The following is a 14,075-nucleotide window of genomic DNA, read 5'->3' as shown; positions in this document are numbered from 1 at the left end:
TTATTTATTTCGTCATGTTTATGTAATGTATATCGGAGGTGGTGACCCTTTGAGAGCTGTGTGCAATGAAATTTCATTTTAATGTATGCCGATTAATGTACGTTCAAAGTGACAAAGTTATTCTAAGTCTAAGTTAACTGCAAATTAAATGTAACTTATGACATTTGGTAAGTGTTCTGTCTCCTTCCCCACTTCGGAGCAATGAGCTGGTTTTCAGCCAGTGGATTCACGGCTCTTATCAGTCCTGGCAGAGAAATCGCAGCTGCCTGCCAAAGTTCCAACAAATGACTCACAGAGTAAAACTTTCAGCTCTCTTTGAAACGGTTCAGCTAATTTTTGCTTCCCGTGGAATGAGAGCAGTCCCAAAGCTCCTTATATATCCTGCAGGAGCCCCACCCTTCCCTTTGAGGACGCCACCTCTCTAATCTTCTGAAGCATGATTATTATTAGCTTGATTATTATTATTATCAGCTGGGTCTGAAGGCGTAGCCGGGGGAAGGGAGGAATCAGGGGATGACGGCCTCATTACATCCTCCGACTGGTGTGGTTCTGGCTCCTGGAGCCGGGCCAAAAGAATCAGTGCTCCCGAGGTAAGCCTTACCGCCCCTTCCCCCTCACTCTCAGAGTTACTTTCGGGCATGGGGCCAGGTTCGGGGGCTGGAGTCACAACAGTAAGTGAATTTTATTTCTTTATTTCAGGAGTGGGCATCACACAATGTTAGAGAAAGCTGACTCGGAAGCAATGACATACACCCCCATCATCTTTTGGTGGAAACGGTGGGTGTCCGTTTCTCAACCTCACTCCCAGGTTTTGCATTGTCCTGCATCGGTTGGAAGCAGGAGGCTCAGAAAGTCTGTGAAAAGCAGCTTGGAGATGATCTCCTTCCCTAACATCGCCGCAAACCCCAAATTGGAATTGTGGATGAGATCTATGCTATAATCCTTGGGGTAATGAGTTCTGTGGATGGCGGAGATGGAGAAAAGAGCCCATTAACCAAGGAAACTATTTTGAGATAATTGCATCACATTTAGGACTGTCAAGCCAGGAGCGTAAGATATGTTGCAGCAAGAAATCTGACAGTTGCCATAATTAGACAGGTATGGACAGAGGATGTGTGTGTGTATATGTGTGTGTGTGTGTGTGCTCACGCGCACCTGAAGACTGAGATGCTTTTACTCCATCTCCAAGAACACATTTCAACACAGAGCCACTGCAGATTTTTCAGAGAGTGGTCTAAAGGTCGGTAGTTCGAATCCCTAGTATAGGTCTCCTGCATGACCAGGGGGTCGGACTAGCTGACCTCCAAGGTCCATTCCAACTCTGTTATTGTTACTGTTACCCTCTCTTTGCTTTTCAGATGAGCATCATGTAGAATAGAATAGAATAGAATAGAATAGAATAGAATAGAATAGAATAGAATAGAATAGAATAGAATAGAATAGAATAGAATTTTTATTGGCCAAGTGTGATTGGACACACCAGGAATTTGTCTTGGTGCATATGCTCTCAGTGTACATAAAAGAAAAAGATACGTTCATCAAAGTACAACATTTACAACACAATTGATGGTCAATATATCAATATAAATCATAAGGATTGCCAGCAACAAAGTTACAGTCATACAGTCATAAGTGGAAAGAGATTGGTGATGGGAACGATGAGAAGATTAATAGTAGTGCAGATTCAGTAAATAGTCTGACAGTGTTGATGGAATTATTTGTTTAGCAGAGTGATGGCCTTCGGGAAAAAACTGTTCTTGTGTCTAGTTGTTCTGGTGTGCAGTGCTCTATAGCGTCGTTTTGAGGGTAGGAGTTGAAACAGTTTATGTCCAGGATGTGAGGGATCTGTAAATATTTTCCCAGCCCTCTTCCTGACTCGTGCAGTATACAGGTCCTCAATGGAAGTTATGGAACTAGGAAAACTATGGTTGGTTGTATGTAAATGGGTCCCTTGGTGAACCAGTATTTAAAAGACTTGCAAAATTGTGCAGTCTTATGGAAAGATTTGTTGCATGGGACCACCTGTGGGGCAATGACAGCCATGGTAGGACCTACGGTAGAAGACATGTCCATCAATTCAATGAATTAGATTACAGATTAGCAGAGTTGGAAGGGACCGTATGGGTCATCTAGTCCACCACCCCCAACACCACTCAAGCAGGAGACCCTACACCACTTCTGACAAATGGCAGTCCAATCTCTTCTTGAAAGTCTCAAGTGATGAAGCTCCCACAACTTCCAAAGGCAACTTCTGTTCCATTGGTTGATTGTTCTCACTGTCAGAAAGTTCCTCCTTATTTCCAGGTTGAATCTCTCCTTGGTCAGTTTCCATTCATTAATCCTTGTCTGGCCTTCAGGTGCTTTGGAAAATAGCCTGACCCCTTCCTCTCTGTGGCAGCCCCTCAGATATTGGAAGACTGCTGTCATGTCTCCCCTGGTCCTTCTCTTCACTAGACTAGCCGTGCCCAGTTCCTGGAACCATTCTTCATATGTTTTAATCTCCAGTCACCTAATCAGTGGTGGGATTCAAGTAATTTAACAATCAGTTCTCTGCCTAATGATTTCTTCCAACAACCAGTTTGCCAAACTGCTCAGAAAGTTAACAACCGGTTCTCCCGAAGTGGTGCGAACTGGCTGAATCCCACCACTGTCCCTAATCATCCTGGTCACTCTCTTCTGCACTCTTTCTAGATTCTCAACATCTTTTTTATAGCGTGGTGACCAAAACTGGATGCACTAGTACTCTAGGTGTGGTTTTCCTTATTGTTCTTCTCCCCAACTGAATGTTTTTGTTAATGCCAAGCCTTTGGTGTGCTGAGATTTCCCTTAAAAACATGCCTTGACTTCGCAGAGCACAATAAGCCTGGGATGAAGTCACTTGTGAGTCCCTTCTGGCAGGGGTGAAATGTAAAATTTGTTACTACAAGTTCTGTGGGCGTAGCTTGGGGTGGGGGTAATGTGACTGGGTGGGCGTGACCAACTTTTTTTTTACTTTTAAAAGCATTTTTTCTACAACCTTTTCAGCCGAAGAGGTTGTAGAAAAAATGCTTTTAAAAGGCTCTTCTGACGATCCCAGCTGAGTTGCCTGATCAGAGGCTTTTCTTTTCTTTTAAAAGCATTTTTTTTGGCCTTTAAAAGAAAAAAAAAGCCTCTGATGATCAGGCAACTCAGCTGAGATCGGCAGAAGAGGTTGTAGAAAAAATGCTTTTAAAAGCCTCTGAGGATCCCAGCTGAGCCGCGCGATCATCAGAGCCTTTTTTTTTACTTTTGAAAGCATTTTTTTGGCCGAAGAAAAAATGTTTTTAAAAGTTAAAAAAAAAAAAAGTCTCTGATGATCGTGTGGCTCAGCTGGGCATGGGGGAGACAGGGGGCAGGGATTTTTGCTACCGGTTCTCCAAACCACCCGCCGCCATCACTACTGGATCGGGTGATCCGGTCTGAACCAGGAGCATTTCACCGCTGCCTTGTGGTCCTTAACTTTATTTGGGGACCCCAGATGGGCTGTCAAAATTCAATGTCATGGTGGCTTTTGTGTTATTTTTTTAGCAACAATAAAGGTAGAAATAAATGGTGTCACACCTGCCACTTAAACCATTAAATCCTTTTCACTGAATGATGGAGGAGGAGGTGGGGGAGGAGGAAGAGGAGGAGGAGGAGGATCCATTCTACCCTGTGATATTTTTCAGGTCTTTGAGAAAAGATTATAAAGCACGTATCTCTAAAGATAACTTTGACTTGAATTAATATAGACTCCTGTTAAAGACCATGCAATTTTCTTAGATGGAGTATAAAAGTGATTTGCTATTGCATTCTTCCAAGGTTCTTTAATTTAATTTATTTATTGGTCAAATTTATAGAGCTACCAATATCACTGAATGTGATACTGGATGGCACATAAGTGGGTAAACTGCATATAAAAAACACAGATATATATAATAATATATAAAAATCACATTAACAGTAAATATTATAAAAACAGTGATACAAACTCTAGGCGAAGAGAGAATAAAAATAACCAGGTCAGAAATGAGCAAATCTCTGCTTTTCTAGGAGCCCTAGATCTGTAAGCTATAACCTAGCCTATAGACCTGTTTCTGTAAGACCAGTTGATTGTTGTTAATGCAATAAACCATGGTTTAACCATGGTAAAACATGGTTAGGGTTTAACGTGACATGAGAACACAGACTTCCTTTCGCTCTTCAGTTACCTGACAGCATATTATAAGCTTATGGAAGGTGTAGTCTAAACATATGAAGAACACCAGAATCAATATATTTTGGGAGTAAACTAAGAATATTAATTTCCCTTCTTTGTGTTTTACTATTTTTCCCTCAGCAAGAGAAGGAAGATATGAAAAAAATGTCTTATTATGACAAATTTTACCCTTGTGAGGTGGAGGTAATTGAAACCCTGGCTCGTATTATCGTATTTTGCTCCTTTAATAAGAATTTTCACGATGCTTCATTATATCTTATAATTTACAAATTTTCCCTAGTGGCTTAGATGAGGTCTGTGGCAACTATTTAGTTGGAAATCAAGTTTGTACAATTATAAGGCATGTTGTAAATTTGTCTGGCTGCTAATTGAGCTTGGTGTCAGTCTTCAGGGAACAAAGAGGGAAAGTCAGATGGAATAATTGTTCATATCTTTAGTTAGGAATATGTTAGCCAATCTATTTGAATTTTGTATTGCTGCGTATTGTGTCTATCAACTTAAATGATGGTCAGTGATTGTAATAACACTACATTAGATAGATAGATAGATAGATAGATAGATAGATAGATAGATAGATAGATAGATAGATAGATAGATAGATACATACATACATACATACATAGATATATAGGTATAGATATATAATATAGATAGATAGATATATAAGATAGATAGATAGATAGATACATACATACATACATACATAGATAGATATATAGATATAGATATATAATATAGATAGATAGATATAATATTAGATAGATATAGATATATAGATAGATAGATACATACATACATACATACATAGATAGATATATAGATATAGATATATAATATAGATAGATAGATATAGATATATAAGATAGATAGATAGATAGATTAGATAGATAGATAGATAGATAGATAGATAGATAGATAGATAGATAGATAGATAGATAGATAGATATAGATATATAAGATAGATAGATAGATAGATAGATAGATAATATAATATAATAACAACAGAGTTGGAAGGGACCTTGGAGGCCTTCTAGTCCAACCCCCTGCCCAGGCAGGAAACCCTACACCATCTCAGTCAGATGGTTAGCCAACATTTTCTTAAAAATTTCCAGTGTTGGAGCATTCACAACTTTTGCAGGCAAGTCGTTCCACTTATTAATTGTTCTGTCAGGAAATTTCTCCTTAGTTCTACGTTGCTTCTTTCCTTGATCAGTTTCCATCCATTGCTTCTTGTTCTACCCTCAGGTGCTTTGGAGAATAGTTTGACTCTCTCTTCTTTGTGGCAGCCCCTGAGATATTGGAACACTGCTATCATGTCTCCCCTAGTCCTTCTTTTTATTAAACTAGACATACCGAGTTCCTGCAACCGTTTTTCATATGTTTTAGCCTCCAATCCCCTAATCATCTTTGTTGCTCTTCTCTGCACTCTTTCTAGAGTCTCAGCATCTTTTTTACATCGCGGTGACCAAAACTGAATGCAGTATTCCAAGTGTGGCCTTACCAAGGCATTATAAAGTGGCACTAACACTTCATGTGATCTTGATTCTATCCCTCTGTTTATGCAGCCCAGAACTGTGTTGGCTTTTTTAGCAGCTGCTGCACACTGCTGGCTCATATCTAAATGGTTATCCACTAGGACTCCAAGATCCCTCTCACAGGTACTACTATTGAGCAAGGTACCACATATAGATAGATAGATATAGATAGATAGATATAGAGATAGATAGATAGATATAGATAGATAGATAGATAGATAGATAGATAGATAGATAGATAGATAGATAGATATAATACTAGATGATAGATACATAGATAGATATAGATATACTAGATAGATAGATGATAGACAGACAGACAGACAGACAGACAGAGACTGTATTTAAAAGATACAGAAGGCAAACAAATTATATTTGATAGGATTGAGACTGATCTGAAAGTGGATTTAAAAATGATAAGCTTTATTTATGCCAAACATGTACAAATGATAGACAAAACATTGCACGCTGAGCATATAAAAAAGGTATAAAATGGGTCTTAGAAATATAGCACATGTAAAAAAAATACATAAAATAAATAAATGATATTCAGTATTGGGTCACGTTGACAACATTTTCTCTCGTCAGCATGAGAAGCTAAAAGAATGATATGGAAAAGGATAAACTTACAAAAGAAACCAGCTGATGCCTTAATAATTAAAAATTAACAGAGATATACAAAGAACATTCTCCAAAGCACCTGAGGGTAGAACAAGAAGCAATGGGTGGAAACTAATCAAGGAGAGAAGCAACTTAGAACTAAGGAGAAATTTCCTGACAGTTAGAACAATTAATCAGTGGAACAACTTGCCTGCAGAAGTTGTGGATGCTCCAACACTGGAAATTTTTAAGAAAATGTTGGATAACCATCTGTCTGAGATGGTGTAGAGTTTCCTGCCTGGGCAGGGGGTTGGACTAGAAGGCCTCCAAGGTCCCTTTCAACTCTGTTATTATGTTATGTTAACAAAGCAAGAGAGTGACCTGAAGAATTTTCCTAAACTGGATTTTAAAAAGAGACCCATTTAAGGTTTGAAGAAAAGAAATCAAATTCCAGACCGTAAATCAAAGGGACTAAAGATCAAGATTGTTAAAAGGAAAAGGAAGAAATATAAAGTTGACTGATTTGATCCAGGTTAAAACTGGTAGGTTGTTATCTTTTTATTACGATAATGCGCATGTCCAAGATGGCGCCGCGCCGCTGAACAGCTGTGACGGCAACGGGCCTATTTTGGACCCGACCGGGTTGGGGGGGGTCTTTTGGACAGCTTTGACCCCCCGCCCGGGTAGAGGACAGTACGACGGATCGGAGGATGGGCGAAGCAGGCGGGCGCCTGGTTCCCTCGAGGAGTCCCGAGCACTCCCCTCCCCGGCAGCGATAAGACCGGCGGCGGCCTGGCATTTTCCAGCGGTGGCGGCGGCGGCGGCGGTCGGCTTTTCGGCGGCTGCAGCGGCAGCCTAGCTTAGCTCTGCCCTAGGAAGGGCTTTAGAGCCTCTCCTCTTTGCCCCTTGGTCTGCGGTGTCAGAGGCGGGGGCCTTTTCCAACGGCGGTGGCGGCAGTCGAGTTTTCGGCGGCGGCGGCGGCCTGGCCTGGCGTTGCTCCTGGAGGAGCCTTGGAGCTCTCTCCCTCCGGTGGTGGCAGCGATGGCGGCGGCCTGGCCGGACCGGCCTGGTGGGGGCCTAGCCTGTCGGTGGGTGGCTGGGTCCCGCGGTGGCATGACCCAGCAGGCCCGGCGGGTGAGTGGCCTACTTCAGCTGGTGGCCTGGCCTAGCGACCATGAAGAGGCCCGATGGTCACCTTCTTTGCCACTCTGAAGGTTATCCACGGGCCTAGGGGACGCCCTCCCTACCATCTTGGGGGCGTCTATGGCTGTCTGTGGGGGCTTTTTCGAGTCCTTTGCCCCCCCCGGATTTTGGGAGAGAGGCGTCTCGTCGGTGGAGTGGCTGGCCATTAGGCATGTGCCCGTCCTCTTTGTCATCTTGAAGGACGATCACGTGCCATATGGGCGCCTTTTTTTTATCATCTTAGAAGACGCCTAAGGGCCGGCTGCAAGGGGACTTTTTGAAGATCTTTGGCCCCAGTGGGGTGAATTGAGGCGGGTCCTGGACAATCCTAGCTGGACTACTGTAGGACTTTATCCTTTTCCCCCGTTTCCTCGTCCATAGTCCACCCCTCGGGATAGGAGGGGTTGGTGCTCTGATTTACTCATGGCGGTTTTTCATCTACCGCCTAAGAACTATATTTTGTCTGTCTTTCACCCGGAACTACTGGTGTGTCAATTTCCATCGTGACAGGTCCAGGATGGGTCTACTTGCCGGACTTTTAGCATGCGGACATTTACTGCGGCTGACCTTCTTGCCCTGCGAGCTTCCCCTCTCATGGGTTTGGCCCTCCACGCTATCGAGGCCCATCTTGAGGACGGGTTTGGAACCCGAGAGATGGCATGCCAAAATAGGAGACTCAGGGTTTTTAATTAACTGTTTTAATAGATTTTTAAGGGAATTTTAATGGGAATTTTAAGGGAGGGTGGGGGAGGGACTCGGGTGGGGGAGAGAACCCGTCGGGAGGGTGGGAGGGTTAAGGTGGGCGTTGGGGTAGCCCGTTGGGAGGAGCCAGTCCTGCGCGTGCTCGTGACGGTTTTTTAACAGGTTCGGAGGTTAGGGGGAGATTGCGTTCCTGTTGGTGAGGGTGGCCTGATTTCCACGGTAAGTGGGAGGCAGATATGGCGGAAGGGGATCATATCGTTCTGGGGGTGCGCCCGATGTGTGCAAGCGATGTGCCGATCCCCCGTCCTTTTCCCGTTACCCGGATGGTCAAGACCCCCAGAGCCTGGGCCTTCGGCTGGTGTTATGCAACGCACGGTCCGTAGTTAATAAGGCCCCCCTAATATACGACCTTATCCAGGGGGGCGCTGCGGACCTTATAGGCGTTACGGAAACCTGGCTGGGCACGAAAGGGGGTGTGCCCCTTGTTGAGATGTGCCCACCGGGTTTCTGTGCATTCCATCAGCCGAGGGCCCAGGGTAGGGGTGGGGGGGTGGCGGTTGTGATTAGAGAGAGCCTAGAGCCGAGGGAGACCACTGTACCTCAGATTGCCGGGTGCGAATCCTCTTGTGAGATGGGGTCATAGGTGCCAGATGGGTTTGCTGATCACGTACCTGGCTCCTTGCTGCGTGACAGCTGCCCTGCCCGAGCTCCTGGAGGTGCTGGCCGGGGTGGCAGTTGAGACCCCCAGACTTTTAGTCATGGGGGACTTTAACTTGCCATCGTCCGGCTCGTCATCGACGGCAGCTCGGGAGTTCATGGCTTCCATGACGGCCTTGGACCTGACCCAAGTAGTTGATGGCCCTACTCACATTGGGGGTGGCACTCTGGACCTGATTTTTGTCTCTGGTCAGTGGTTGAGAGATCTGGACTTAAAGGAAATAGTCACTGAACCTTTGTCATGGTCAGATCACTCTCTTCTTCGCCTGGACTTTCTGACCGCCATTCACCACCGCAGGGAGACGGAGCCGACACGTTGGTTCCGTCCCAGGCGCCTGATGGACCCAGAGGGGTTCCGGACGGAGCTTGGGCCATTTCCTGAGAGTCTGGCTCACGGCTCGGTCGAGGAACTTGTTGCAGCCTGGGAACGGGCCGCGGCGGGGGCCTTAGACCGGGTCGTGCCTTTGCGGCCTCTGACCCGGCGCAGGTCCCAACCGGCTCCTTGGTTCTCCGAGGAGCTGAGAGGGATGAAGCGCCGGAGAAGACGCCTAGAGAGTTCCTGGAGGTCTAGCCATTCAGAAGCTGATCGGACACTAGTGAAGTCCTATACTAGGGCTTACCTAGTGGCATTGAGGGAAGCGAGGCGTAGCTACGCCTCCTCCCTCATTGCATCGGCAGATAACCGCCCAGCCGCCCTGTTTCGGGTGACCCGCTCCCTCCTACACCAGGGGGGGGGGGATGACCCGTTGCAGGGACGTGCTGAGGAGTTTAACGGTTATCTATACGATAAAATCGTTCAGCTTCGGGATGGTTTGGACCAAGATTGCGGTGATACGGGTGAGACGGCTGAGGGTGGTCTTGGTGACATTTTATGGGATGAGTTTGACCCTGTCGCTCCCGAGGACATGGACAGGTTGTTGGGGAGGCTGAATGCCACCACATGTTTACTGGACCCGTGCCCCTCCTGGTTGGTGCTGGCCACGCAGGAGGTGACACGAGGCTGGCTCCAGGCGATTACGAGCGCTTCTTTGGTGGAGGGTGTCTTTCCAGCCGCCTTGAAAGAGGCGGTGGTGAGGCCCCTCCTCAAGAAGCCTTCCTGGACCCGCTGTTTTAGGTAATTATCGTCCGGTCTCCAACCCGCCGCGCGAAGGTTGTTGAGAGTATGGTGGCATATCAGTTTCTTGCACCTGGATGAAACTGTCTATCTAGCCCCGTTCCAGTCCGGTTTCCGACCCGGTTACAGCACGGAGACGGCTTTGGTCGCGTTGGTGGATGATCCCTGGAGGGCCAGGGATAAGGGTTGTTCCTCTGCCCTGGTCCTATTAGACCTCTCAGCGGCTTTCGATACCATCGACCATGGTATCCTGCTGCGCCGGTTGGAGGGATTGGGAGTGGGAGGCACCGTTTATCGGTGGTTCTCCTCCTATCTCTCCGACTGGTCGCAGTCGGTGTTGTCAGGGGGGCAGAGGTCGGCCCGAGGCGCCTCACTTGTGGGGTGCCGCGGGGATCGATCCTCTCGCCTTCTGTTCAACATCTATATGAAACCGCTGGGTGAGATCATCAGTGGGTTCGTGTGAGGTACCAGCTGTACGCGGATGACACCCAGCTGTACTTTTCACACGGACCCCCCCAACGATGCTATGCGAGTGCTCTCACGGTGTCTGGAGGCCGTCGGGGTCTGGATGGGGAGAAACAGGCTCAAGCTCAATCCCTCCAAGACAGAGTGGCTGTGGATGCCGGCATCCCGGTACAGTCAGCTAAATCCGCGGCTGACCATCGGTGGCAAGTCATTGGCCCCGATGGAGAGGGTGCGCAACTTAGGCGTCCTCCTGGATGAACGGCTGTCTCTAGAAGATCATTTGACGGCCGTCTCCAGGAGAGCGTTCTACCAGGTTCGCCTGGTGCGCCAGTTGCGCCCCTTTCTGGACCGGGAGGCCCTATGCACGGTCACTCACGCTCTTGTGACGTCTTGCCTGGATTACTGCAATGCTCTCTACATGGGGCTTCCCTTGAAGGGCATCCGGAGGCTGCAGTTAGTCCAGAATGCGGCTGCGCGGGTGATAGAGGGAGCCCCTCGTGGCTCCCGCATGACACCCATCCTGCGCAGACTGCATTGGCTACCTGTGGCCTTCCGGGTGCGCTTCAAGGTTTTGGTGACCACCTTTAAAGCGCTCCATGGCATAGGGCCGGGTTATCTACGGGACCGCCTACTGCGACCAGATACCTCTCACCGACCCGTGCGCTCTCACAGAGAGGGACTCCTCAGGGTGCCGTCAGCGAGGCAGTGTCGTCTGGCGACACCCAGGGGAAGGGCCTTCTCTGTGGGGGCTCCCACCCTCTGGAACGAACTCCCCCCAGGACTCCGTCAACTTCCTGACCTTCGAACCTTCCGTCGCGAGCTCAAGACACATTTATTCATCTGTGCAGGACTGGCTTAGATTTTAAATTTAGAGGGGTTTTAAATTGATTTTAATATTTATATTTTATATTTATATTTCTATTTTTTAATAATCTGGGCGTTAGAATAAGTTTTTTAAGGATTATTTTAATTTGTACATTGATGTTTTATATGCCTGTGAACCGCCCTGAGTCCTTCGGGAGATAGGGCGGTATATAAATTCGAATAATAAATAAATAAATAAATAAATAAATAAATCTTTGGCAACCCTTAATGGACTTTGCTTATTAGGACTGAAAAGATGAAGCTTTAAGGATTCATTTATGGATAAGACAAGGAATAGGGAAAAAGAGATCATTTGTTGTATTTTAAGAGAAGATAAGTTATTAAATGGTTTATATTTGTGATATGGAGGAGTCATTTCTTTGTATATTTCTTCTTTTTTTCTTTACTACAATTTTAGGGCATGCCAAATTTTTCTATTTTCAATTTCCAAACATTAGGGTGTGCTCCAAAATTGTGGCATGTCTTGGGGATTGTAAAGCTATTTTGGTTACTTTAATATAATCTAGATGTGTTTGATAAGTAACTATATTAAATATCATAATTTTTTAACATTTTGCTTGTTTCATTGCATTCTCATTTTTCTTCCCTATTTTTTTTTCTTTTATGGACTTCCCATTTTTCTTCTTTTTTCTTTTATTTTTTTTAAGTTGTACTACTTTTCATTTTTTTAATTGTAACATTTAATAAAATTACTATTTAAAAAAACCCCAAAAACCAAGTCCCTAGAGGACAGTTTGCATCTTTGTTCAACTGCACCAACTTAAGAAAAACGGACAGAGAAAATACCATTGAGCTTTTCTTGGAAATAAATAATTGAAGCACATCTTCTTCATAGAAAAACTTGTAATGGCCCTAGCTAAAAGCATAACAACTATTGTGAGATTTGTAGTGTGCATGAAGCAAAGTTTGGAGAATATAACTTGATCGGAAAAATAGAGTGCATAGAGGCTGAAATTCTGCTTTTTTTGAGGGGGGAAAGATAAATATTTATCCTTTCTTTGTCCTGGGATTTCAGGATATTAAAAAACATTGCTCTGGATTGGCTGAGAAGTTGATATATGTTGGGGATGGTAAAACAACTGTTCTTTGAACGTATGTAACAGCATGGATGCCTAGAGAGGATATTTAAATTTTCTTTTCTAATGTATCTATGGCAGATTCAGCCGGTTTGGACCCGTTCACCTGAACCGGTAGCGGAAATCATGGGTGGGCCTGCCCACCTGCCCCGGCGCTATGTGATCCTATTTAGGCACGTTTTTGAGGCCAGGCACATGCGTGGAAGGTGTGCACACTAGCAAAGCTGGCTGAGGAACTCTGGAAGTTGAAGTCCACAAGTCTTAAAGTTGCCAAGGTTGGAGACCCCTGCTTCAAATGTTACTCTTTGACCAATCTTTCACCCCATCCTCATGGTTTCCGGATGTGTTTATGAGATAAAAGCATGTACAAAGAACATGCGAATCCACAGAAACAATGGAGGAATAATTCATCCAAAATATAATCTGTGTATGGGGCCTCTGGTGGCTCAACAGACTAACGCAGTCTGTTATTAACAGCAGCTGCCTGCAATTACTGCAGGTTCTAGTCCCACCAGGCCCAAGGTTGACTCAGCCTTCCATCCTTTATAAGGTAGGTAAAATGAGGACCCAGATTGTTGGGGGCAATAAGTTGACTTTGTTTATAATATACAAATGGATGAAGACTATTGCTTGACATAGTGTAAGCTGCCCTGAGTCGTCGGAGAAGGGCGGGATATAAATGCAAATAATAAAAAACAAATGTGCTAGACCAGGGGTAGGCATGGCCCGCAATGTGGTCAGATCCGGCCCGCAGGGCCTTCCTGGAAAATTCCTTGAAAATCCTGGGCTGGATAAACAGAGGGATAGAATCACGTGAAGTGTTAATACCACTTTATAAGACCTTGGTAAGGCCACACTTGGAATATTGCATTCAGTTTCAGTCGCCACAATGTAAAAAAGATGTGGAGACTCTAGAAAGAGTGCAGAGGAGATCAACAAAGATGATTAGGGGACTGGAGAATAAAACATATGAAGAACAGTTGAAGGAACTTGGTATGTCTAGTTTAATGAAAAGAAGGATTAGGGGAGACATGATAGCAGTGTTCCAGTATCTCAGGGGCTGCCACAAAGAAGAGGGAGTCGGGCTGTTCTCCAAAGCACCTGAGGGTAGAACAAGAAGCAATGGGTGGAAACTAATCAAGGAGAGAAGCAACTTAGAACTAAGGAGAAATTTCCTGACAGAACAATTAACCAGTGGAACAACTTGCCTCCAGAAGTTGCAAATGCTCCAACACTGGACATTTTTAAGAAGATGTTTGTCTGAAGTGGTGTAGGGTTTCCTACCTGGGTAGGGGGTTGGATTAGGACAGGGGTCCCCAACCTTGGCAACTTTAAGCCTGGTGAACTTCAACTCCCAGCATAGCTGGCTGGAGTATTCTGGGAGTTGAAGTCCTCCAGGCTTAAAGTTGCCAAGGTTGGAGACGCCTGGACTAGAAGACTTCCAAGATCCCTTCCAACTCTGTTATTGTTGTTGTTGTTGTTGTTGATGATGATGATGATGATGTAAGGGGCCGGCCCACATCACTTCGGCCCAGTCTACCCAGTGTGAAGAGGAAACATGCTAGGAGTTTGGGGAGTGGCGT

The sequence above is a fragment of the Ahaetulla prasina genome, chromosome 3 (assembly GCF_028640845.1).
Source record: "Ahaetulla prasina isolate Xishuangbanna chromosome 3, ASM2864084v1, whole genome shotgun sequence".
NCBI classification, from domain to species: Eukaryota; Metazoa; Chordata; class Lepidosauria; order Squamata; family Colubridae; genus Ahaetulla; species Ahaetulla prasina.
Note: the sequence above shows the minus strand (reverse complement) of the source record.